At 44.8% G+C, this 26505-nt stretch overlaps 2 protein-coding genes across 2 annotated transcripts in view; one reads left to right on the top strand and one right to left on the bottom strand.

Annotated features, from left to right (window-relative positions):
* The window catches only part of KRIT1 (KRIT1 ankyrin repeat containing), a 53048-nt gene extending 41056 nt beyond the window's left edge, over window positions 1-11992 (bottom strand). The window contains exons 1-3 of the mRNA XM_065398698.1: window positions 11914-11992; window positions 2242-2394; window positions 1704-1828 (exon numbers count right to left, since the gene is read on the bottom strand). The gene's annotated coding sequence lies outside the window, so the exon portion shown is untranslated. The remainder of the gene's footprint in view (window positions 1-1703; window positions 1829-2241; window positions 2395-11913) is intronic.
* A 325-nt stretch (window positions 11993-12317) lies between these two features.
* The window catches only part of ANKIB1 (ankyrin repeat and IBR domain containing 1), a 182070-nt gene continuing 167882 nt past the window's right edge, over window positions 12318-26505 (top strand). Inside the window, exon 1 of the mRNA XM_065398591.1 lies at window positions 12318-12482. The gene's annotated coding sequence lies outside the window, so the exon portion shown is untranslated. The remainder of the gene's footprint in view (window positions 12483-26505) is intronic.

The raw sequence follows: 26505 nt of genomic DNA, 5'->3' as shown, positions 1-26505 counted from the left end.
AACCAGTGTTCAACTTCAGGATGAACAAGTGACAGTGCACTTAACATTGGCCTCCAGTTTGTAGTGTGTGGTATCACTTGCTTAAATAGAAAGTATGATGCCACACCCATGTTTGTTGGCATGTCTCTTGAGGTTCCACCCAGCTCACAGTGATTTCAGCTGAGCTCTCAGTGGGGGAACCTTGCTGCTAGTGCAGACTGGGCCCTCTCTTCCACTTAGACCTGATTATCAGTGATTTCAGCTGTAGCTGTCACTTAACAAAAGACTATCTATGGAGCTTAATCAGCTCTGTCTTTAAACAGTGGAGAGGGGCAGGTCAAATAGTACTTGTGACTCAGGCAGACCATCAAGCAAAACACCTGTCGCCACACTCTCTCTTGATGCCCTCAATCAGCACAAGCTAAGTACAGTTCTACTGCCCTTTACTCATACAATAAGAATAACAACATTTAATTCCCTCCACCCCTGCATCCAACCCCAGCCAAAATCTATCATTTGGGCAACACAGCTCTGTTTGCTGGATACCTAGGTAAATTATGTGTGACTATAAATACAATCTGGTCCTGAACCCTTTCCCCCCAGCCCATCACTAGCTGTCAGGGAGAGCTCATGCTTACAAATCATAATTTGGCCAACATCACCGAAATGAATGCACTGACATCGTCATAACAACAAAAGCTGTATAAGGAAGCTAGTCTATGTTCATACTTTTCAAATCTATTATACTTTTTTAGATACACGTATTTTATCATACACTTTATATGCTTTTAAAGTATGTATTAATGTTTCAATTTCAATTCAAATTTCCAAACAATCACTAAATTGGCAACACTGCATGTAACTAATTCACAACACTGGGGCAGGAGGAGGGGAAATTCAGAGCGGGTGTAGGGAAATCCCTGCCCTGGTTCCAAGCCCCCACCAGCTAGCTGCAAAGGGCTGCTCTTTCTGCAAGCAGTGGACATAGCAAGCGGCTGCCAAATGACGTTATAAGGGAGCATTGCGCAACTTTAAATGAGCATGTTCCCTAATTGATCAGCAACGTAACAACAAAACAATGTTAACCGGGACAACTTTAAGTGAGGAGTTACTGTATTTTGTAATTTGCCAAAAGCCTGAGCAACTCTAGAATCTTTGAAGGTATAAGCAACTGATAACTCCTCCCAGTTTTTAAATATATCTATGCAGTGTACAATGTATACACCCTATATTATAAATACCACATTTCCACCAATTCAAGAACTGAAACCTCAAGAAAGAGCCTGAATCTCTATTCTCCAATGGGAAGTAGAACATTCTTACCAGGATCCCAAATAACAGAGCTGTGAAAAATAAGCTCTAAAATGAAATATTCCTTTTACTTCAGTGGGGCTCTATGTGGGGACACAGGTATACCTTACAATTCATGGCAGATTGGAACCATATTCATTCCAACTGGTTGAAGATTCTTTGTGGACCTCAAAGCTGTGATTACTCTTCCTTACATTAAAATAGATTATAGTGGCACTCCCTTATAATCCTAAAACTGCAATAAAATTAAATAAAATGAAAAAAATCTGCAAAAGCTAACTAGTTCTACCTTTATAACCTAGAAACAAGATAATCTCTGGTCCATTTCAGATGATCTTTTCCCTGACCCACAACTGAAAACCCTTTAATTACCTATGATCAATAAATACAGATTATATGCAAATTTGTCTCACCACAAAATGGAGATTTTATCATTACTATTTATAGTTTGCAGTGCTGCTGCACCTCTTTGGAGGATAAATAGAGGACTTCAGTCTTCCATGCATTCAATCCAGTATATTTACCAAGATAAGGTTACCTGAAAAATGCAAAGGGAAAAATGCAAATGTGAAATGTTATAAACGAGACCATGATTAAAAATGTTTTTCATTATTATGACAATTCCAGAATTAGATAAATTCATGGAGGATAGGTCTATCAATGGCTATTAGCCAACATGGTCAGGGATGCAACCCCATGCTCTGGGTGTCCTAATTTCCAGAAGCTGGGAGTGGACAACAGGGGATGGATCACTCGATAATTGCCCTATTCTGTTCATTTCCTCTGACACTGGCCACTGGGCTAGACAGACCATTGATCTGACTAAGGGCTTGACTACACTTCCGAGTTACAGCGCAATAAAGGAGCCCCGGGCGCCCTAGCTCACTCCCCATCCACACTGGCAAGGCACGTAGAGCGCTCTGTGTGGCTACAGCGCTGCTGGTACTCTACCTTGGCGAGAGGAATAACGTTTGCTGCGCCTTGGCTACAACGCATGGGTGTCAGTGTGAACGAGGTGTTGGGTTACTGCGCTCTGATCGGCCTTCGGAAACGTCCCATAATCCCCTTAAGTCAAGTGGCCACTCTTGTCATTGTTTTGAATTCCTGTAGGAATGCAGAAATGCCCTTTCAAAGCTCCGTTTCTGACAGCTGGCATGCAAGCCATTAGTGTGGAATGCTGTGTGTGAGAGAGAGAGAGGCGGGGGGAGGAGGGGTCTGCTGCTGTCTGAACTTACAAGACAGCAGGCTGACATGCTCTCAGCCCCCCAAAACCCCACTCTCTCTCCCCCCACATATACACAACACACTCCCTGTCACACTCCACCCCATACACCCCCCATTTTAAAAGCACGTTGCAGTCACTTGCATGCTGGGATAGCTGCCCATAATGCACCGCTCCCAATGCCGCTGCAAGTGCCACAAATGTGGCCACACCAGTGTGCAAGCAGCTGTCAGTGTGGACAGATTGCAGCGCTTCCCTACTGCGCTCTCCGAAGGCTGGTTTAACTCACAGCGCTCTAGCCATGCCCTATGTATGGCTGTTTTTATGTTCATGTTCTGCTAGCTTGAAGCTATCAGCACTAGGACTGGGGTAGAAGTCTTTAAATATTGAATTGTATTACAGTAGCATCTTTGAACCCAATCAAGCATCAGGGCCTCATTGTGCTAAATGCTGTACAGACATGTAACAAAGACGACGGTCAGCTCTCTGGAGCAGGAACTATCTACAAGACTGACAGGACACAACTGGTGATAAAACAGACAAACATAGTTGATTTGGGTGGAGAGGATGAAGTAACAATTAAATGAAGAGAGTTTGGCAGAAGTCATAGTTAAGGTTAAGATTTTGTCATGGTTATTTTTAGTAAAAGTCACAGACAGGTCCCAGGCAATAAACACAAATTCATGGAGACCTGTGACCTGTGCACGGGGGTGAGAGGGCTGACCGCTGTGGGGGCTGAAGCCCGAGCCCTTCTGCAGTGGGGTGCCTGACAGCCCAGAGTTCCGCTGCACGAGGAGGGTGGGGGTGACAGCCTGGAGCCCCACCGCTTGGGGGCAGGACTGAAAGATCTAGCCCTGCTGCATGGCTGAAGCTGAAGAAGTCATGGAGGTCCATTAAACTCACGGAATCTGTGACCTCCATGATGAAATCATATCCTTAGTCATAGTACATCATTTGCCTAACAAATGCCAGATGGGAGTAATTGGTAAGCATTATAGCACAAGTATTTTGTAAAGGAGGGATTTAAAGTGGTTTTCTACCAGGATGGATAAAAGTTGATTTAAAAAAAATAATTTAATATTTTGTTTAATTTAAATTGGATTTTTACTTAAAATAAATACAGATTTATTTTAAAAATAAACATATTGAAAATTTAATTTGAAACTTTGACAACCTATGTTAAGTCTTAAACTTACTATAACCCATTAAAATCATTTAAATTAAAACAATAATATTAAGCAGTACATATTTGCAGCCAAATATTTTAAAAATGTTATACCACTGAACTGGTGAAAGTCCCTGGCTAAGCACCTCTATCCAGAGTTTAAAGAACAGGAGTACTTGTGGCACCTTAGAGACTAACAAATTTATTTGAGCATAAGCTTTCGTGGGCTACAGCCCACTTCATCGGATGCATGCAATGGAAAATACAGTAGGAAGATATATACACACAGAGAACATGAAACAATGGGTGTTACCATACACACTATAAGGAGAGTGATCAGTTAAGGTGAGCTATTATCAGCAGGAGAGAAAAAGAACTGTTTGTAGTGGTAATGAAAATGGCCCATTTCCAGCAATTGACAAGAAGATGTGAGGAACTGTAGGGTGGGAAAATAAACATGGGGAAATAGTTTTACTTTGTGTAATGGCCCATTCCTCCCAGTCTTTATTCAAGCCTAATTTAATGGTGTCCAATTTACAAATTAATTCCAATTCAGCAGTCTCTCGTTGGAGTCTGGTTTTTAAGTTTTTTGTTGTAATAGTGCAACTTTTAGGTCTGTATTCGAGTGGCCAGGGAGATTGAAGGGTTCTCCAACTGGTTTTTGAATGTTATAATTCTTGACGTCTGATTTGTGTCCATTTATTCTTTTACGTAGAGACTGTCCGGTTTGGCCAATGTACATGGCAGAGGGGCATTGCTGGCACATGATGGCATATATCATATTGGTAGAGAGACTGCTGAATTGGAATTAATTTGCAAATTGGACACCATTAAATTAGGCTTGAATAAAGACTGGGAGTGGATGAGCCATTACACAAAGTAAAACTATTTCCCCATGCTTATTTCTCCCTCCCCACAGTTCCTCACATCTTCTTGTCAATTGCTGGAAATGGGCCATTTTCATTACCACTACAAACAGTTCTTTTTCTCTCCTGCTGATAATAGCTCACCTTAACTCAGTGGTCCCCAACGCGGTGCCGCGGGTGCCATGACGCCCACCGGGGCATTTATGTGCGCCCGCCTAGTGCCCAGCAGGGGAGAGAAGCCGCGGCCCCACGCCTGCCGGGGACAGAGAACTCCAGGGCTGCAGAGAAGATGCGGCCCCACGCCTGCCGGGGACAGAGAACTCCGAGGCTGCAGGCTGCGGGCGCTAGTGCTCTCTGTCCCCGGCAGGCGCGGGGCCGCAGCTTCTCTCTGGCTTCTGAAGCCGGAGAGAAGCCGCGGCCCTGCGCCTGCCGGGGACAGAGAACTCCAGGGCTGCGGGCACCGGTGCTCTCTGTCCCCAGCAGGCGCGGGGCCGCGGCTTCTCTACGGCTTCTTGAAGCTGGGGACAGAGAACTCCAGGGCTGCAGACAAGCCGCGGCCCTGCGCCTGCTGGGCACAGAGAACTCCGGGGCTGCAGGCGCCGGTGTTCTATGTCCCTGGCAGGTGCGGGGCCGTGGCTTCTCTCCGTCTCGAAGCCGGAGAGAAGCTGCAGCTCCACGCCTGCCGGTAACAGAGAACTCCAGGGCTGCGAGCGCCGGTGCTCTCTGTCCCCGGCAGGTGTGGAGCCCGCCTAGTGCCCAGCAGGGGAGAGAAGCCAGGGCCCCATGCCTGCTGGGGACAGAGTGTTGCAGGCGCTGGTGTTCTCTGTCCTCGCGGCTTTTCTCAGGCTTCTCTCTGCACTGCCCAGAACTGCCGCCAAAACAAAACAAAAAAGCACTCCGCCTCTGCAGAATGGACCAAATGTTTATATTTATTTTGTAAAAACTCCTTAATTTTTCTTACAGGTAGATAAAAAAGAGCAAATTCACATGGTAAGGTGAAAGAGTAATTGCCGAATAATTTAATTAATACCTTTTACATGTAAAATTACCTTTTTAATCTTATGGATTCATATATTATGTAATATTAAATATGATGTTTTTCGTATTAATGAATGTACAAATACAAAATAAGCCTTGAAAAATTGTTGGCGCCCGCCACACTCTTCTAAAAACATGAATGTGCTACTGGCCACAAAAAGGTTGGGGACCACTGCCTTAACTGATCACTCTCCTTATAGTGTGTATGGTAACACCCATTGTTTCATGTTCTCTGTGTGTATATATCTTCCTACTGTATTTTCCACTGCATGCATCCGATGAAGTGGGCTGTAGCCCACGAAAGCTTATGCTCAAATAAATTTGTTAGTCTCTAAGGGTATGTCTACACCCAGCCGCTAGTTCGGCGGCTGGGAATCGAAGTTCCGGGTTCGATTTATCGCGTCTGGTCTGGACGCGATATATCGATCCTGGAAGCGCTCGCCGTCGACTGCGGTACTCCAGCTCAGCGAGAGGAGTACCGCGGAGTCGACGGGGAGCCTGCCTGCCGCGTGTGGACCGCGTCTGAACCGCGGTAAGTTCGAACTAAGGTATGTCGACTTCAGCTACGTTATTCACGTAGCTGAAGTTGCGTACCTTAGTTCGAATTGGGGGGTTAGTGTAGACCAGGCCTAAGGTGCCACAAGTACTCCTGTTCTTTTTGCTGATACAGACTAACACGGCTGCTACTCTGTATCCAGAGTTTGTTTAAGTGCTAAGCCAGCTTTTATGCAGTGTTGTCATAGCTCTGTTTGGCCCAGGATATTAGAGAGACAAGGTGGGTGAATGAAGTAATATCTTTTATTGGAGAAACTTCTGTTCATGAGAGAGAAAAGCTTTTGAGCTTTCATGGAGCTCTTTTTCAGGTCTGGGAAAAGTACTCTGAGTGCCACAGCTAAATACAAGATGGAACAGGTTGTTTAGCATAAATAGTTAACACATATTTCAATGGACTATTCAAGGTGAAATGGCCTGGTAACTCCTCTCCAATCATGGGGGTGGGGGGAGGAAACGGGACAAAAGACCTAAACTTCCTCACAGATTTCTACCACAACTTCAAGAACTACCACCTATGGGTGGTGCGTAGCATAGGCTGGGGAAGGCTGCGCCTCCCCAAACAGCCCCCTGCAGCCACCCACGTTCCACCCCAAGGCCCCCTCCTGCTTGCCGCTAGTTGCCCCAGCTCCTCTTCCGGGAAGCCTGCTGGGTGGGGCTGGGGGTAGGGCAGCGGGCATGTGGCTGGGACTTGGGGTGACTGGGACTTGGGGTGGCCGGGACTGCGCTGCCTGGCGTTCTGGGGCTGGGGGCTGCGTGCCACCCACTCCAGAGTTGAGGGGGAGGGTCTGTGCACCGCCCACCTGGTGCTCCAGGGCTGGAAGGTGGGGCGCACTGCCCGCTCGGGCTGGAGGCGCTTGGACAGCCCGGGGCTGGCAGCTGCGGGGGTGGGGGCCCTCTGGGCTTCAGCGGGGAAGGGAGGCAGGAGGGGCGGGGCCTCAAGTGGAAGGGGCGGGACGGGGCTAGCCTCCCACACCCGTGATTCACCCACCGCCCATGCGACCACCCATCCATTAAACTCTCTCTGGAATTCTCCAACACCAGCATCAATTTCTTTGATGCCAGGATCAGCTTCAACAAAGGACTCCTATAGCAGACAGCTATATACACAAGAAACCTACAGATTACCACACCTACCTTCATAGATCCAGCAACCACCCCAAGCACTCCAAGAAATCTGTTATCTACAGTCAGACACTCAGATACCACAGAATATACTCTGAGAAGAAAATCCTGGGTGCACACCTTAACAAGAACACTCCACCAGAGAAGTAGATCACATCATAGAGCGGGACACCCAAATACCCCAAAAGAACCTACTTCAATATGAAAATAACCCCTCTATGAGAGCATACCAGTAGTCACCTTCCACTGCACATTGGAATCCATATGGGGTATCATTAAACAATTACAGACCATTCTCGATGGGGACCACATCCTGAAAGAAATCTTTCCTCAACCCACTCTTCTGACCTTCAAATAACCCCCCAACCTCTCCAAGCTCATCATCAGAAGCAAGCTCCCCACAGACCAGGACACACCAACTCAAAGCGTCACCAGACCCTGCCAGAACAATAGATGCAAAACCTGCAGACATATCTCCACTGCTACAATGATCAACACCTACAACACAGCTTTCAAGATCCATGGGTCCTACACATGCCTATCACAACATGTAGTATACCTCAACCAGTGCACTATATGCCCCAATAGCAATTATTGTAACAAAACAATTGTTCTATATCCAGAAGTGAAAGTAAGCTGGTACAGGTCAGTACAGCGTACCGGTAAGAAAGTGGCCGTCAGTACGGACCAGTACATAGCCGATGTTAAAGCACTGCTGCAGCAGCACTTTAAGCACCGTACCGGCAGGGCCACTGATGGGGGCGCGCAAAAGGGGCAGCTGCCCTGGGGCTTGGCAATTTAAAAGGGCCTGGGGCTCCAGGCAGCGGAACCCCAGGCGGCGCAGGCTGGGCAGCGCTGAAGGGCTGGCTGGGGGAGCCTAGCCCCTGCCCCTTCCACCTGAGGTCCCACCCCTTCTGGGGGCCCAGAGCCCAACCCCCTTGCCCAAGACCCTGGCCACCCTGCGTATTGGTAAGTCCTTTAAGTTACTTTCACCCCTGTCTATATCTGATCTCTGTCCTCATTCTCAAAGCAAATCTGCACAACACTTTCAAAAGATGAGCCTGGGAGCTTAAATTCATATATTTGCAAGACACTAAAAATCCTGGACTGAATAGGCAAAACTGGATTTATGGCTTATTATAACAACCTATAACCTACTAACAAACCCCAACTACCACTAATCTGCCTTTTTTCTTTCTCCCTTCCCTCCTCCTCTATGACCTGAAAAGTGTTAATTGGCCACTTCACCTTAAGTGGTCCCTTGAAATAATGCATTAATTAAACAAACAATCTGTTCCACCTTATATCTAGCTGTGGCACTATGGCCTGGTCTACAGTACAGAGTTAGGTTGACATAAGGCAGCTTACGTGGACCTAACTCTGTAAAGGTATGTCTACACAGCCAATGTTAAAGCGCTGCCATGGCAGCACTTTAATGTGGCCATGTAGTTGCAGCTCCAGCATTGGGAGAGAGCTCTCCCAGCACTGTAATAAAACCACCTCCGCAAGGGTAAGAGCTCCCAGCACTGTAGCACTGTCTACACTGCCACTTTACAGCACTGAAACTTGCATCCCTCAGGGTGTGTTTTTTCACACCCCTGAGCAAGAAAGTTTAAGTGCTATAAGTGGTAGTGTAGACAAGGCCTAAGGCCTTGGCTACACTTGAGAATTCACAGCGCTGCCGCGGCAGCGCTGTGATGCGCGAGTGTAGTCGCGCCGCCAGCGCTGCGAGAGCTCTCTCGCAGCGCTGCAAGTACTCCACCTCTCCGAGGGGAATAGTGTGCAGTGCTGCAGGCGCTGATTACACTGGCGCTTTACAGCGCTGCACTCGCTGCGCTCGGGGGGGGGGTGTTTTCACACCCCTGAGCGCAGCAAGTTGCAGCGCTGTACAGCGCCAGTGTAGCCAAGGCCTAAGTGTCTACGCTACAACATTGCTCCTGCTGCTGTAAGTCGCCCACTACACCAACTTAATAACTCCACATCCGTGAGAGGCATAGCACTTAGGTCGGTATAGTTAGATCAACAAAGTGTTAGTATAGATGCTGCATTGACTCTTCTGGCTGTCAGCCTCTGGTGGCTGACAGAGGTACCAGCCTCTGGTGTCAGGCATCCCAAGCCCTGCTGCCTGGGGCTGGTACCTGGAGCTGGGCGGCGGGGTCTGGCTGTCAGTGCCCAACACTGACAGCTGGTGTAAGCGCTCCTGATGAGGACGCACACCGCCAACAAAAGGCGCTAGTGTGGACATACAATACTGATTTAATTACCGCGGTGGTTGTACGTCAACATAACTTAAGTCGACAATTTTGTTGTGTAGACATGTCCTATGAGTACATTTCCCAAACCTGAAGAAGAGCTCTATGTAAACCACCTTTTGACAGCAGTAGCATCTGCTGCAGATCCAGAGAGAATATTTTCTTCATTTCAGTTTATTAAACTAGCTTAGTTCAATGACTAGTTCATTCAAAGTTAAGAAACCAACTGAGAGCTGAAAATGCAGGAAACCTTGTTTTCCTCTACCAATCTATACATAAAAACTAGGTGAGAGAGGATGTGATCTACTAGTTCTAAAATGCTGAAGGACAATGGTAAAGAGAACCAATCAGTTTAATTCACTACTTTGTTTAATAAATCAGCTAGTTTTATATGCAACACGTTTTGATAAACCTTTTCTCTTATATACCCAATATATTTAAGGTAGTTTTATTAAATTAATAAATACAATTTTAAAATGCAGTTTTTGTGCATTTAATTGGATTTGAATTTCCAATGAGGCCCAGGCCAGCCCCCACAAGAAGCGGGGGAAGGAGCACCACCAAGCTCCATTCCTGGCCCTGGCTACCGCTCCCAGCTTTGGTCCCCGTACCGCTGTCTGCGTCCCTCCACCCCCGAGCCATGGCCCTGCTCCTGGGCCCGGGGGTGGGGGTGGGGTGGGGAGAAAGGGCAGATAGGGGTAAGGGGAGGTGCAACCTTGAAAAGTTTAGGGACCACCAAAGTAAGGAATGCATTATTCACTATTTTCTAACATAAACAATGTAAAAGTTAAGCATTTGAATAAGAATCTGAATAAATGTAAGCTTAATTGCTTAAATAAATGTCTATCGATATAGCATATCTTCCTGGTTAGCAAAAAGAAGGACTAAATTTAGTGCAAAGACTACATTTAGTTGCAAATCAACATGTTTTAAGGGTTACTAACCAATGAGAAACAACTTTTAGGAAGATAATTAAAAAGTACAATTGCAAAACAAGATTAAAATTGATGATTGAAGTCAAGGCTTGCTGATTTAACTCACAATTAAAATTGGTGGTTTAAATTGCTTTGTTTTCTAGTGAAGGTCTTTTGATCCTTCCCAACCACCTCCCATCCTTTCTTTGTAGTGAAGTCTTTGCTTTCGTGGTCTCCCAAAAGAGGAAAAAGAGCCAAGGTTCACCTCAGAGCTGCTGGCTACTAGTGAGATGTGAATAGTAGGTGAAGGAAGAAGTACATACTACATTATTCTACAGAGCTCCCTCCCAAGTCTTACTTCTAGGTTTTAGCGTCTAAAATATAATTTTTAACACACACACATCCCTCTGACTTGACTTGTGTCAGAGAAACTCCTTTTATTTGTATTTACAATTGGTTTGGGCATCCAACTGTACGTATGTAAGCAACTACATACATTCGCCATTATCTTTTCTATCAGACAACAAACCCATCATTTCTGAGAATCGGAGATGGGAACAGAATACCTCACTTCCTCCTCGTTCAGACCTCGGTGCTGCGCACACTGCCCCATAGGTTAACCAGAGATAATCTGCACACAGCGATTAGTTAAGGGCCAGATCCTGCAAACATTTAGCGAAGCAAGTATTTCTTACTGCCGTGAGCAGCCCCATTGAAGATAGTGGATCTACATATCAAGTATCAGAGGGGTAGCCGTGTTAGTCTGAATCTGTAAAAAGCAACAGAGGGTCCTGTGGCACCTTTAAGACTAACAGAAGGATCTACATATGTGAGTAAGTGTTCTACAACTACTGCGGGAGCGCTCAACAGAAAAACAGCGAAGTGGAGGTCTCTATAACACAGCACACGTAGCGTCTGGTGTGTATGTCACAAGCGAGTGCGGTCACTGAATTGAAGGAAAATTTAACTCTGCGCAGAACTGAGATGAGCGATTGTTTCAGTGAGACAGCGAACAGCAGAGGAAACGCCACTCCCGTCACCTGAAGGGACAGAGACGCACAGAGAGAAACCCCACCCAGGCCCTTCCAAGCTCCATTAGGCGAGACGAGGCTAAGCACGAGCTAGCCCGCTCTAAAAGCTGTCCCGGGAAAGAGGTCTTTGTGGAGGGGGGCTGGGTGGGGAAACGTCTCCCCTGTCCCGGAAGGCGAAGGCGCGGAAGAGACACTCTAACCCCGTCCCCTCTCTCTCCACCTCGGGCTGGGAGACGGTCCCCAAACTTTTCTCTGGCCTGTTGATCTCTGCCCCTCCTCAAAGCAGCTACAGGAGCTGATGCTCGTTGGCTACAGCCGGGCCGGGGAGGGGCCAGAATGGGGGGCTCGGGCCCCCTCTCACCAGGTCGGTTCCCCCGTTAGACAACACGGCGCGGCTGAGCTGCTTGTTTAGCGGCTCAGGACGGAGCTGCAGGCGGCTCCGTCCGCCTCTCTCTTACCGGGTGGCGTCTAGACTCGCCTCCTCCCGGGAGGCCGGGACACATCCTCCAGCGCGTCGCGCGGATCCAAACCCGCCCCTGCTCCGCACAGGCACAGACCGAGCCGGCCCCGCCCAGATCCCTCCCCCTGGGCCGGCAGATCCGCTTCCCGTCCGGGCGCCGCTGGCCCCGGCTGCTGCCAATGAGTTTCCGGGTCGCCGGCCTGAGCTGCTGTTGCTGCCGCTGGCGTCGGCAGTTGGCCACGAGCTGAGCGGGACTGGGCTGCAGGCCGGGCCGGCGCGTGAGGCGCCGCGGAGTGGGAGGGAGGCGCCGGGAGGAGGGCCCAGCCTGAGCTGAGGGGGAGCCGCGTCGGGGGCCCGTGAGCCCCGTCGCCGAACAAAGGGCAGCGACCGAGCGTCCGCCGTAGAGCCCGGCCAGACCCCACTCCCTGCCCCGGCAAGCCCCGGACGCGGCCAGACTCCGCTCCTCGCCCCAGCCAGCGCTTCACTTGGGGGACCCCGGACTGGGGGCAGATGGAGGTGCTGGATGCGGGGACAAGAAGCGGAGGGGAGAGACCCTCTGAGGAGCCGGTGAGTGACCCGCTGTGCTGGGGGCGTGTTCCCTCAGGCACGGCCCCGGTGCCGCCTGAGTGCCGGGGGACGTGGGGGGTCCGCCCCTTCTCGGGTGCTGCAGTGGGCTGGGGAGGGAAGAGCAAAGGCGCCGCAGACAGATAACAGCCTCCTCCTCCGCATGTCTGCAGCCCTTGGCATCCCCGGGGGTGGGGCAGCTAACTGGAGCCAAATGTTGAATGCAGCAGGGCAGCGGAGATTTGCTGAGGAGTCCAGTGCAGAGGAGAGAGGAGGCGGCTCTAGGGATGACTCGGTTTTGGCTGCCACCAAAACAAAAGCGATCGGAAAGGCAGTATGTGCGCCTGTTTATACTGTACACGTAGTGCTTATTAAACATTACCCTCTGGGACCAAAAACCACAGAGTTAGGCTAATTACTAACTGGTCTGACACGCCCTATTTTGAAGAACCCAGTGTAAATGATTTTGGTGAAGCCTTAATTGTGGGAGGCTCAAGAGACACCTCAGCTGTTTAAGGCATGTGTGTCAGACTATGGACAATATATGGTGTGGGCATTATATAATATATGCATGCATCAAAATTTGTTGCTTATGAGGAATCCATTGCACTTCCCATTACGAGTTTCCACGCCGAGTTTTAATCGCTTGTAATTCATGAGACAGCAAAGGGTTGGCAATGTGTGGTGGATTGTTTACTTGGAAATTTCTTGGGTAAAGAAGTGGGGGGTCTTCAGTTTTTCCTCTGTTGAATGGTATATGTAGGTATCACTTACCAATTTCTGTTTTTCTGGGTGTTGTACTGTGAATTCCTTGAGACCATTAAGAAGACAAGAGGGGAAATATAAATGGTAGTTTTGTTGTACCCACAGAATTGTAAGAAACTTGAATTGTCGTGGCCCGGTATCAGTTCCTTTGTTTAAAAACAAATATTTGCATTGACTTTAAGAAGACTTTAGGAAATTTTTACAAAAGAGGAATATTATAATAGGAGAGAGTGTGGGAGGCTTGTGCAGCTATAATTATAGTTGTGATCCTTTTGATATAACCCTATTTTCAGGATGTATAGCTTGGTTATAAACAATCACTCTAGGCTGAAATTGAGTATTCAGCGTTTCAGATTGGAATTTTTTTTCCATTACAAAACTGAGCCCTGATCCTGTAAAATTACTCACGTGCATAAGTGCTTGTAGGAGCCCTTGATTTGCATTTAAATTATAAATTCAAACCTCCTTATTAGAAAGTGCGTGGATTTTTTAAAAATAAAATAGAACCATACTAATTGATGTTTGCTGAGTCCTCTTCCCCTCCCCCCCAATCAAGGATACAGAATCACAAAATGCCCTTTGTTCACTTTTGAAAGTGTAGTTTGGTTTGAAATGAGGTTTAGATACTGCAACTGAATGTAAATGAGTGAACCCCTGCATCCATGCAGAACAACATTGGCTTCAGCAGGTCTCCATGTGGGCACTGGTGTAAGACTTTTTTTTTTTTCTCAAGTATTACTCTATGCAGATTAATGAAGTAGAACTGATGAGATTCTTGGCTGTCTGTGAGCTGAGGGGTGAAAACGTTATATATGTATTGGTTTTCCTTGGTGTGTCTGTGTGTGTGTTTTTAAATAGTAGTTAGTGCATTACTCTGAGGACTTAGTCTCTCTTAGGTATTTGAGGAAAAGTAGTAAGTGTTCTTTCTCTGAAAGAAGATATTGCTACCTATAAACAAGAAATATTTTCCAACTAAAATTTTTAGGGATTTACATAGCCTGTTCATTTGGGGTTCATGTACAGCAGCTGACTGTATACAGAGGGAATGAGGTAACATAATTCAAAGCAGGACTTTCTGGGCATGGAAAGAGCAAGCAGCATGAGGAGAGGAGGAGTCTCTTCTGGAATCTTATCCTAAACCTTCCTGTGCTCCTGTACTAGAATAATTTGTTCTCACACCTATGATGTGTCAAGGAGTTGGAATTTAGGAAGTTAATGTTGTTGCTTTAAATAGCTTACTTAGTTGTAAATTGAAATTAGTATATCAAATGTGTTTCATACTTAATTATAAATTACAATGTTTAAAATATCTGAAGTAATATGTAAAAGAGAGGACTTGGCCATTATCTCATTTGTTGCCATCCTCTTGTATATAGTATCAAAACAGTGCACCATGAATAAAGACTCTTAAAACAATATTCTGACAATGTAGTCAGAATTACAGATTAGTAAACAGAATCCAGTGAGACTACTGGTAATAATTGTTATGCCTGATAGTAAAGATAAAATAAAATTGCAAATTCAGGACCTTCAGTCGTAAGTTACTTGTGACGATGGTTTTGTCACTTCTTCGTCTGTAAAATTCTGTGCGCGCGCACTGTTGCACACTTGATTTCTTTCTGGGGAACATGCAACTTTATTGACACAGCAAACTAAAAAAAGTCAGATTTAAAATGTACTCAATAACCTTCCTTTAGGTATTAGCCATTGTTTAATGGGGAAACTTAAAAAAAAAAAAAAAAAAAAAAAAAAAAAAAGTATTTATTTAGAACCTAGTGTACTTCTCTGTCTTATAGACTGTATTTCTCTTTATTTCCTCTTTATTACGTGAGGCAGTTTAACTGATTCTTCACCCGAATAATTATCTGCAGCAACACAGTTTTCTTCTCCTCTGTTGTGGAGGACTGTTGGTTGCCTTTTGCACTGCAGTACGGGCATGTTGTTGGTGATTTGGTAAGTTTGTGTGATTGTTGGACAGTCTTTCTTGGTACCTTCAAGGTTTCAGGTATAGATTTGTTGTAACTGTATAACATTTTCTAGATAGCGTGTGACTTTCTGTTGAGGGACTGATTAGCTATGTGAAATCGAGGGTCATGAATTCAAGTGGGGATTAAGCAGATGGTGAGTAATTCTGCAGCAAATATATTATTATACAACAATGATATAGAACAAGGAAAGATAAATATTATGCTTTTTGGAGTTTTCAATTAGGTTGCTCTTTAGTTAATATTCAGACTGACACAAAATGATTAAGAATTTAGTGTTTCAAATGTCTGAATGCTGCCTGATACCCTCTAACTTTCCAAATATTGTATGGGATCTGGCCACACTGCTCCGCTGGAATTCTTTGAAATTGTAAATGTATAAGTATCATTAATGTATCAGCCTGTCATCACTACAGTGTCAGAGGAGTAGACTTTGTATTTTTCTGCTTTACATTATTAATGTGTAAAGCTCAAAGTGTGTGGGGTGCTTCATCTAAATAAGATGTGTCCCAGCCCTAAGGTGCTTTCAGTCAAATAAGTCAAAATGTGGGTGTGAGGAAGAAGGGATAAACACACCTCACTCACTTAGCTTGTAAGTTGTGACATACATACATCTTGTTAATATCATGACCTTTAAATTCCCTTTTTATCCTTCATTTTTGCCCATCTGTCCCCAATCCTCCCTCTGTACTCTGTTAACAATGCTTTCCTTTCCCACCTCCTGATTCCCTTGACCCCATCATAGACCTTGAGTTGGGTGTGAGTTGCATCACAGAAGGATTAAAACAAAAAATATTTAACCAAGTCAAGAAAAAACTAAAGTCCCAAGTGCCAATGTCAAAAGGTGGTCTGGTGAGATCTTTATCCTTTCCTGCTCCAGCAGTCTATTACAGTGTTAACACTCTTATTTGGAAATACACCTCTACCTTGATATAACGCTGTCCTCGGGAGCCAAAAAATCTTACCGCGTTATAGGTGAAACCGCGTTATATTGAACTTGCTTTGATCCACCGGAGTGTGCAGCCTCGCCCCCGGAGCACTGCTTTACCGCGTTATATCCGAATTCGTGTTATATCGGGTCGCGTTATATCAAGGTAGCAGTGTAACTTTGAAAAGTTTTTTAAAATGAATGGGTTTTTCAAATACTATATATAAACTAAAGATACCCAATCCTCACCTGAATCAAACCATCAGAACATCTCTAGGTAAACTTTTGTCAAATAAAAGAGACTGGTGATTTTCCTTTCCTTTAATTCTAAACATAATTTGGAATGTTGATCTTCACATTGAATTTTCTCCTGTTTTGTGTTAAACTATAATACTACTTAAAGTAGCCTTGTGTGGTAATCTTATTTCATTTTGCGTTGAACAGAGACGTAAATTATAAGACTGAGAAATTCTAACATTTCAGAATTTTGAGGGACGATCACAGTAAGAAAATATAGTAGTAACGAATAATGGGTTATTGTGCTGTAATAGATGTATCTTTGATTAATGCCTAGTTCTTAGTAAACTCTTCAAGCATCTACCTCAGCTGAGCAGCTGCATGACAACATTAAATCTGTAGAGTTCTCTTATAATTTGTGATTGATCCTAAATTGACAGGGATGTCAGACCTTTGTCCATGGAATTATTATATAACTGTGTTGTTTACATGTAAATGCTACACCTCTTGGTGCTGGGTGGGCAAACTTTTTGGCCCAAGGGCCACATCTGGGTATAGAAATTATATGGCGGGCCATGAATGCTCACAAAATTGGGGTTGGGGTGTGGGAGGGAGTTTTGGGTTGGGGGATGTGGTGCGGGGGGGGGGTGAGGGCTCCAGCTGGGGGTGTGGGCTCTGGGGTGGGGCTGGGGATGACGGGTTTGGGGTGTAGGAGGGTGCTCCGGGCTGGGATAGAGGGGTTTGGAGTGCAGGAGGGGGATCAGGGCTGGGCAAGGGGTTGATGCATGGGGCGGTGGCTCAGGGATGCAGGCTCTGGGTGGCGCTTACCTCAAGCGTCTCCTGGAAGCAGCGGCATGTCCCTTCTCCAGCTGCTACGTGGAGGTGCAGCCAGGTGACTTTGCTGCATACTGCCCCATCCACAGGCACCGCCCCTGCAGCTCCCATTGGCCGCGGTGGTACTTGGAGCAGAGCCTCCTGGCTGCCCCTACACATAGGAGCCTGAGGGGGGACATGCTGCTGCTGCTTCCGGGAGCCGTGTGGGATGGCCTCCGACCCTGCTCCCCGGCTGGAGCTCGGGGGCCACATTAAAATGGCTGGCAGGCCGGATGCGGCCCGCAGGCTGTAGTTTGCCCATCCCTGCTGTAGGGTCGTCTTTTGTTCGTTTGGTTTATTCCCATTATACGGTCGGCCCCTCCACAGTTTGGGAGCATTTCCATCTTCTTTCTTGAATATGTGCCTCATGAACTTTTTTCTGATCATCTAATTCTTTCCAGAAAGACCGCATCTGTACCTGCAGTTTGTAAAAGTGACTTCAGTATGGTTCTTGTTGCCAGTGTTTCGCTGGCCTTTCAGATCTCTTGAATCAAGTTCTTTTTTTGGCATCCCCCATTTAGGAACTCTATTATCATTCAGGGAAGCTTGTAGGACTCCCCCTTCCGCCCCTTGAGTGGTCTGATGTGGTTCCTTTAACTCGTGGTCTGATCTAATTCCTTTAAGAAATTATTCAAGGTCCCCCAAAATTTTGACATCAGGGAATTTCCCCTAGCTACCAGGAAGTTTGAAACCCATGGCCATCCCCTCACCTTTAAGTTTACACACTGGGTATGTTTCCTTGACTACCTCATATTTGTCTGTTCCTATAGACTCTATCTTCCTCATGGCTACAGTCCTTCATCCACAGTCCAAATTTTTAGCAGGGGGACACCTTTATATATGCTCTACTTTCCCACAACCAAAATAGATTGCCCCTTAGGCTTCACTCTTTCTTGCCCCAGACTGGGTCCAAATAGTCTTTTGTTTAGACCCTGCAGTACCCTGGGCCCCTCCATTGCATGACTGAGTATCTTTACAGTATTAGTCTGGTCCTCCCCGGTTTTCTGAGTGCACTGCAAGACCAGATATGTCTTAGTCATTGTTCATATAGGGGCAGACCCATCTAACACGCCCCTCTTGCTCACAGTCAGTGCACACAATTGGCAGGATCCCAAACCGCCTTCCCTTTCTATGTCTACAGTGGCTGATCCTTTCTAGTCACTTGATCGCCTCTGTGTTGTGGCTGCTACTTGGGCACTTACCAAAACAGGAGATGGAGCTCCCAGGGTCGTTGCTACCCCTCTATATGTCATCTTAGGAGGGTGAACGTCTCGCAGCAAAGGAAGGGGTCTGTGCCTTTTTTGCTCAATCATTGCTCCTTGATGGGATGGGGATCTGGTCATCTCATTGTTGGTACCAGTTGTGAGAGGGTGCCATCCGAGAGCACCCCCGCTCACGCCACAGCACCCTGCGCTCAGTTTCCTCCTGATTCTCCCAATAATTTATTCACAGCATTGTCTCTTTAAAGTATTCGCCTCCTTCTTGAGGGTCTAATTTATCAAGTCTTTATACAGTATTGTCTCCCTTGGCCCTTTAGGCCCAAACCCATTCCTTTTGGGGCTTCCCAATCACCCTTGCAGGACACTCTGTTCCTTCATCTTGCTTTAAGGGAATCCACAGTTCTTGTTCTTGGGATTTGCTGCAGGCAGACTTCCTCCTGCCATGTGCCTCTCCAGGCTGTCTGCCTTCTCTCTTTCTTCTGGTTCTCTAGAGGCTTCTGTTTTTATCTCCCCAAAAGTCATGATTTAGGCACATAACAGTCCAGTCATGTGGCTTTGATTATTTACTTCACTTGGGGAGGTGAGCTAAGTGTGTTACAGGTGTGGCCATTTAAAAGGCCAGTCACTCTGTGACAATGATTTATATAAAATGTCACCAAGATATCAAATATGCATCCATAAGAACACACACTTTTATGTGTATGAGTGTATTGGGAGTCAGATGTCAAGGTAATTGATAATTTGAGAATTTTATATAAATAGGTTTAAACTTAACTTCTTTAAATCCCCTCCAGAATTGGGACAACTAGATATGCCTGCCTTCTGCATACATATACCAATTCTGTGTATGTCTTAATGAGATAAAAAGACTCTGATGCAAAGGCCACATTTACCACAGCATGTGGAATGGAGACTTTTACATTGTAGCCAAATAGTGCATTCTCCTTATACAAAATGTGCATTTTAAGCTGTAGTTAACCACCTAGCACTTACTTTATTGTAAATTTGTTGTTAAAAATGTAATAACATAGATATTTCCAAGTCTGCGTGGTTATATGTGTAGACCCTTACATTTGCTGGAGTACCCTGGATTCTGTCAGTCATAATTGCTGATGACAGTTAAAAATGTAGATCATGAGTCATTCTGAGTTTAGCATTCTGGAGGTAACATATAGCTCTTGTTGGTGAAAAGACTGAGAAATTTGGACACAAAGATGATCCACAAGGATTTACTCTTTAAAAGTCAGTTTATTTTGTAAGGTTTACAAGTCTTGATTTTTAGTAGTGTCCAGAAATTTTTCTTTTAACAGGCTCCAACAGTGATATAGGTTTGAAAGACCCAAAGAATTTTAAGTGAACTTGAACTGTTGCAGTCAAAGATAGTAGCTGGTCACAGCTTACTTTTTCCTTTAAGCAGCCTGAAAGAAGCATTAGGACTCATCCACAAGACTTTTGTAAAAAAAATAGGTAAGGACCTTCAGGGATGAAAGGACCTGTACTTCTGTTTCAGTTCTAACCAATTCACCCAAGAAATAAGTCATCCCAAAAATCTATTTTGTAGAGAGTTTCTAGGATAAAGCAAATGGAAACTTCTAAATTTTAACCTGATTAGTAGCTAGAACCTTTAATTCAAAAATACCAGATACAAATACAGCTGAACCCCTGTTTTACTAAATAATTAGGGATTTAGGAGTTCATAAAATCAAAAACTTCATAAAATTGAACATCTCAAAATTATAGTGGGTACGGTGCATAAGTTTTGTATGGTGCACTAGGTCGCTTTCTTGTCCTTCAAACCACTGCAAAGCTATTTTCATTGGACTGAAGGCATTGTCATGTCAAGGGATATCTACTTGTTCTTCATTGGCGCCACTTTTGTTATGTGCTTTATTTATTTTGTGTCAGTAAAAAAAAATAGATTTGTGTAACTGGTCATTCAGAAGACTGATGTTTGTTAAATCGAGCTTATGTTGTAAATAGAAATTGCTAACTACCACTTAAAGGTCTGTAAGGCTGAACTAGAATATTGTGAAAGTGTCCCATTCAAGAAATATTCCTTTGGATAGGAGATGGCTTCCTAGTGTTTTTAAGGGCCTGATCCTAAGTCCATTGACGTCAATGGGAGTCTTTCCATTAATTTCTATGGCTTTGTTTCAGGCCTTAAGAGATTAGAACAACTATGAATATTGTCACATTCAGAATAGAGTGCTTCTGCAGTGTAGGCAGGAGTATATGGCAATTTCCTTGCTGTTATCTCCTGCTGTTCCATTAACCTGGTGCCCCAGTCTCAAGGGACTAGTTGGAAACAGAGTGGGGAAAAAGGCACCTCTTGAAACAGAAGAAGCTTGTTTGTTGGAAGTTTTTATTTTATTTTTTACCACCAGTACCATAAGGCTTAGGTATGTCATCAGTCACATGCAGATGGAACCTCAGAGTCCCGCAAGAGCAGTCTTTTGGCCCCCTATGGAGTCCATTCTATAGGTTAGGAACCATCATACTAATAAGAGAAATTTAGAGGAGGAAGATGCTCGTTCTGCATTGAAATTAATGGGAAAAGTTTTGAACTTGAGTGTTAACTTAAGTTGTCTTTTTATCTATGTATATATCTTCAACGTAAATGTAGTTTTTCTTTTGACTTGACTTGTATATTATTTACAGATAATGTCTAGGAATTTCAGATGAAGGCAACCTACAAAATAGCTTCCTTGAGAAATGATGAAATTCTGATTTCTTTTCCCAGCACTTCTGCAGCTGCAGTCCATTTGGACTAGACTGTTATCCCAGATCATCCTTCCTCTTATCCTTCAGCCTGAACCTTACAATAATTACATGAAGGAAAAAAGTTAATACAATGCTAAGGTCATACGGTTAATCCCACAGAAGTCTGGAAATGCCAAAATTAAAGTTGACGTGCAAGGTTTTGAAAAATGTTTCCATGTGCATATGCATTATGATAGCATATTTAATCACACACTCGTATGCAAATACATTATTTTAACCAATCATAGGTATATATGTAGAGCATCTTGTAATGTTTTAATTCTTGGGTACTTTAATTTTGTCATAATGATATGGAACTGCTATGTTTGATATATTTTATAAATTGTATCAATGCCCCTGTAGTATACATTTTGAAACAAATATGCCTCTGAACAGTAATTTATTATGTAATGTTTCACATGCTGTTTCTTGGGCGAAACACACTTAGCATTGTATTAAACATGTATATAATAGTTTATTGATGTATCAGATCTCTTTTTTTTAATGTAATACCTTGAAAATGTCTTAAACTTAATTTCTCTGAGTAGGTGATGTACTTTTCTTAAAATATTAAACTTTAATTTCACCAAGAATTTGACAATTTATGCATATGCAATAATTATTTGAAAGCTATGTAAATTTAAAACTAAAAGTAAGTTTAAAACTAAAATTTCCCATACTACAACCTGAAAATATTTTTCCAGGTGCTGAGTATTTAAAGGACTACTATCAACAACTAGAAAAATTAAATTTTTATGAAAACGTGGTATTTACTGTAATTACGAGTAAGCCCTATGGTCCCAGTCCTGTAAAGAAATGCATTCAAGTAGACTGTTTTTCCTGCATGTAGCCCCATTGAACTCAAATGGCCTACATGTGGATACAAAAGTCTTGTCTGTGTGCAGCTGTTTGTAGAAGAGGGACCAAATATTCCTATAACTGAAATGATTTAGTGGGCAAAAAAACATAATCCTTGTATTTTTTAATGTACATTTCCCACTACAGTAAGCCAGTTGTCTTCTCAACAAAAGAGAACCTTCTTTGTAAAGCGATGTGGAGGAGCAAAAAAACCTTTTGGGAACCCACAATTTTTTAATAGGAACTTGAAAACCAAAAAGCAAAAACAGGATACCATATAAAGGGTGCTCTGTCAGAAACTTGAATTTTTACTGCATTAAATAATACTAATAGTGTGTTTTTTAGTAATATGTATTAATGAAACACACTGTTAGTGACAAAAGTATTGACAAAGTTCATGTTATAAATCAATCTTAGAACAATTATTATGACACTTTACCAGACAGGGAGACAATCTATTTTCTTGCCTTTTATTAGGATGATAGATAAAAACACTAATCTTAGTTTCTGGCAGCCAAGTAAAGTATTATCACAGACGAGTGAGTGAGTAGGATATTGCAAGGCTATTGTACTTTAATCATAAAATATTATCTGTATGGATATTGAAAACTTAACTATTTCTCTCTAATGTACTTCTGTCATATGCTATTAAGTACATTTTTCTTTGTGCTTCATAGACTGCTTCTGACATAGAATCGTAGGACTGGAAGGGAGGTCATTTAGTGAGATGACATGAGAGGTCATCTAGTCCTGTCCCCTGCTCTCATGGCAGGACTAAGTATTATCTAGACCATCCCTGTCAGGTGTTGGTCTAACCTGCTCTTAAAAATCCCCAATGATGGAGATTCCACAACCTCCCTAGGCAATTTATTCCAGTGCTTGACCACCCTGACAGGAAGAGTTAGTACATAGAGTACTACACAATAATAAAAGATACCATGTGTAGGCCCTGTGTACTCAGTTGCACGGTAAGACCAAATTCTGTTGCAACATTTTATTCCTGTCCCCATGAAATATTCTTCATTCCCATCCCCCACAAACAGCCATAGCTCTGGCACATGGTTGCAAATGTTAATTGACATAACGTGTTTATTTTATAGTATGATTGTTTCTGAGGATGAGTATTTTTTTCCTCTGTGCTCCCTAGGTGGCTCCCAGACCCCTTCCTGCTTAGCTACATGAAACAGTGCCAGAAGCATACATTAAACCAATTGGCCTTTTCCTTTATGGAGAAAGCTGCAGACCAAGAGGCAGTTGCGGGAAGGTCCTGAAAGGGCAGTGTGTCAGAAAATTAATGTCTGGTGCCTGGCTCCATCAAAATGGCAAATTTCATTGCATCTTGGACCAAATGCCAAATTATACATCTGCTAAACTGTGAAGACAACAGGGCCCTAATTGAGATGAATGGGGCAGGTCACATCTTAGAGCTATCGTTTCATGCTTTCTGCAAATGCAGGCAGATGATACTGCTTCAGTTAACCTTGTTTCATGTGTTCAAGGTTTTCTCTGTTACCATAATGGCTAGGAACATTTTTTTTTTTTTAAATGAAAGTTCAGATTTTGGAGCATAGCTCTGCAGCATATTTCTGACCCCAGAATACACAGGGCCCCATTGTTTTGAGAAACAATCTGTATGACATTATTTGAGCAACACTATGTAATTGTAATGTCGTGTGGAGATAATCTAGGCTTACACAGAATTAGGAGGCTAATGCTATTTATTAAAAGAACTCCACTAATTTGCTACATGCTATAACAGCTTGTATAGTAGAGTAACTGCCAGCAGTGCTGGTTACAATACTAGGGTAGCCTTAAAAGTTTACCAATAATTAAGGTTTTCATTGTATTGCAAATGTAAAAGGTGACATAATTTTAGTTGCATGTTCAACCTTAACTTTGGCATTTCCTGATGAGTACCTAAGCATGTAACCTTAATATTACATGAACATTGCTTTTTGCATTTAGTTTTCTGTTTTTTAAAAGGAAGTGGGCAGGGAGAAAAATGTTCCTCAAATGGAGCTATTTCATCGGAAGTCAGTAGGATCTCACTGCCCATACCTTAGGCTTCCTGAGTTTCCTTAATCTTTATTTAGCATCTTGAATATTAAAATACTAGATCTTGTAATTTCACATTTATTTTCCAGCTGGTTAATCATCATTAAGCTACTTGGAAGTACACCTCTACCCCGATATAACGCAGTCCTCGGGAGACAAAAAAAATCTCACCGCGTTATAGGTGAGACCACGTTATATCAAACGTGCTTTGGCCCCCCCGTTCCTTGTTCCCTGACTGCCCCCTCCAGAGACCACCCGTCCCCTGACTACTCCGACCCCTATCCACACCCCCACCCCCTGACAGGCACTTACCGGCAACGGTGGGAAGTGGAAGCAGCCCGGCCCCAGCCCGCTCCACTCCGCCACCTCCCAGCCGTGGCGCTCTGCTTCCTGCCGTCGGTGAGTGCGGGGAGGTTGGGGAAAAGATGCCCCCCCGCACTCACCTGTGGCGGGAAGCGGAGCGACGTGGCCCCAGCCCGCTCTGCTTTCCTTGTCCTGGCCCCAGGCGTGTCACTGGAGGGCGGCTGGGGAAAGGTCCTGCACTCCCCTGCAGCAGGAAGCGGAGCGCCACGGCTGGGAGCTGGCAGAGTAGAGCAGGCTGGAGCCGGGCTGCTCCGCTTCCCGCCGCTGGTGACTGTGGGGAGGTTAGGGAAAGGACGCCCTCCGCACTCACCTGTGGCGGGAAGCGGAGCGATGTGGCCCCAGCCCGCTCCACTCTGCCACCTCCCAGCCGTGGCACTCCGCTTCCCGCCTCAGGTGAGTGCGGGGAGGTTGGGGAAAGGACGACCCCCGTACTCACCTGCAGCAAGAAGTGGAGCGCTGGGAGCTGGCGGAGTGGAGCGGGCTGGGGCCGGACTGTTCCGCTTCCGCAGCTGCTGGTGAGTGCGGGGGGATCCCTTCCTCCAAGCCCCCTGCCCCAAGCGACACGGCTGGGGCCGGGCCGAGGGAAGCAGAGCGGGCTGCTCCCGGCCCCCCTTTAATCCCCCAGGCCACTCTGGGACTGCGGGGCCCCCAAAAGTGCCCTCCCACAGCTCCTGCCTCCCAGACCCTGGGCGGGGGGGCAGCCCCTGACCGCCCCCGAGACCTCTGCCCCTTATCCATCCCCTCGGCCCCGGACTGTCCCGGCACCCTTAACACGCTGCTCAGAGCAGTGTGTCAGAGCTTTACCGTGTTGTATGCGAACCTGCCTTATATTGGGTTGCATTAGATCTGGGTAGAGGTGTAGCTAAATTTATCATCATTAAGAAACTGTCTTATTAAAGTAGAACCTCAGAGTTACGAACACCAGAGTTACGAACTGACCAGTAAACCATACACCTCATTTGGAACCAGAAGTACACAATCAGGCAGCAGCAGATGACCCCCACCCCCCCCAAAAAACCAGCAACAACAACAACAACAAAACCCAAAAAGGCAAATACAGTACAGTGTTAAACATAAATTCCAAAAAAGGGAAAGGAGCATTTTTCTTCTACATAATAAAGTTTCAAATCTGTATTAAGTCAATGTTCAGTTGTAAACTTTTGAAAGAACAACCATAACATTTTGTTCAGAGTTACGAACAACCTTCATTTGTAACTGAGGTTCTATTGTAATATTTAATCTGATTTAAAGAACATTCATTACCATTTACTATCATTAGGCTAAATTGTTTTCCTAGAAGGTGTCCCAATAAAGCATCCATTCCCAATTAAGTAATACACACACACACGATAAAACGTGTGTGTGTGTGTATAATATATAATTTTTTATATTTTTTGGCACATGCTATATATAGGACTGCAGCGGATTCTAGAGTGAAGGGCAGTAGCCGACTGGCACACAGTATATTATACAACAGTGGGGTGTTGAGGACTAGGAACTTTGGGTATGTCTGCACTACAAATGCTACATTGGTAAGGCTGCAGTGCTGCAGGTATGCTGTAGTAGTGTAGATAGTTGCTTCAGTGACAGAAGGGGTTTTCTGTCACTAGTAAATCTACCCTCTCAGGAGGCAGTAGCATTGTTGACAGAAGAAATCCTCCACCGACCTAATGGTGTTCATACGGGGGCTGATGTCTTCTTAACTAGGGGTTTGTCTACCGGGCCAAAAAAAACCTTGCGGCAGTGAGTCTCAAAGCCCAGGTCCACAGTCCTGGACTCTGATGCTCACTGCTGCAGGGTTTTTTGCCATGCAGATATACCCCATGTGTTTCAGGTGTGAATTTTTCACTCCTCAGAGCAATGTAGCTAGTTGTACTTAACTTTTAGGTGTAGCTCAGACCTTTCTAGAATGACACCAGCATACACCCCTTCTGTAAAATGCATCATATGCTCTTTAATACAACTGTACAGTTCAGTCTTTG

The sequence above is a fragment of the Emys orbicularis genome, chromosome 2, assembly GCF_028017835.1.
Source record: "Emys orbicularis isolate rEmyOrb1 chromosome 2, rEmyOrb1.hap1, whole genome shotgun sequence".
NCBI classification, from domain to species: Eukaryota; Metazoa; Chordata; order Testudines; family Emydidae; genus Emys; species Emys orbicularis.
Note: the sequence above shows the minus strand (reverse complement) of the source record. Positions and strands in the feature narration are given on the sequence as shown.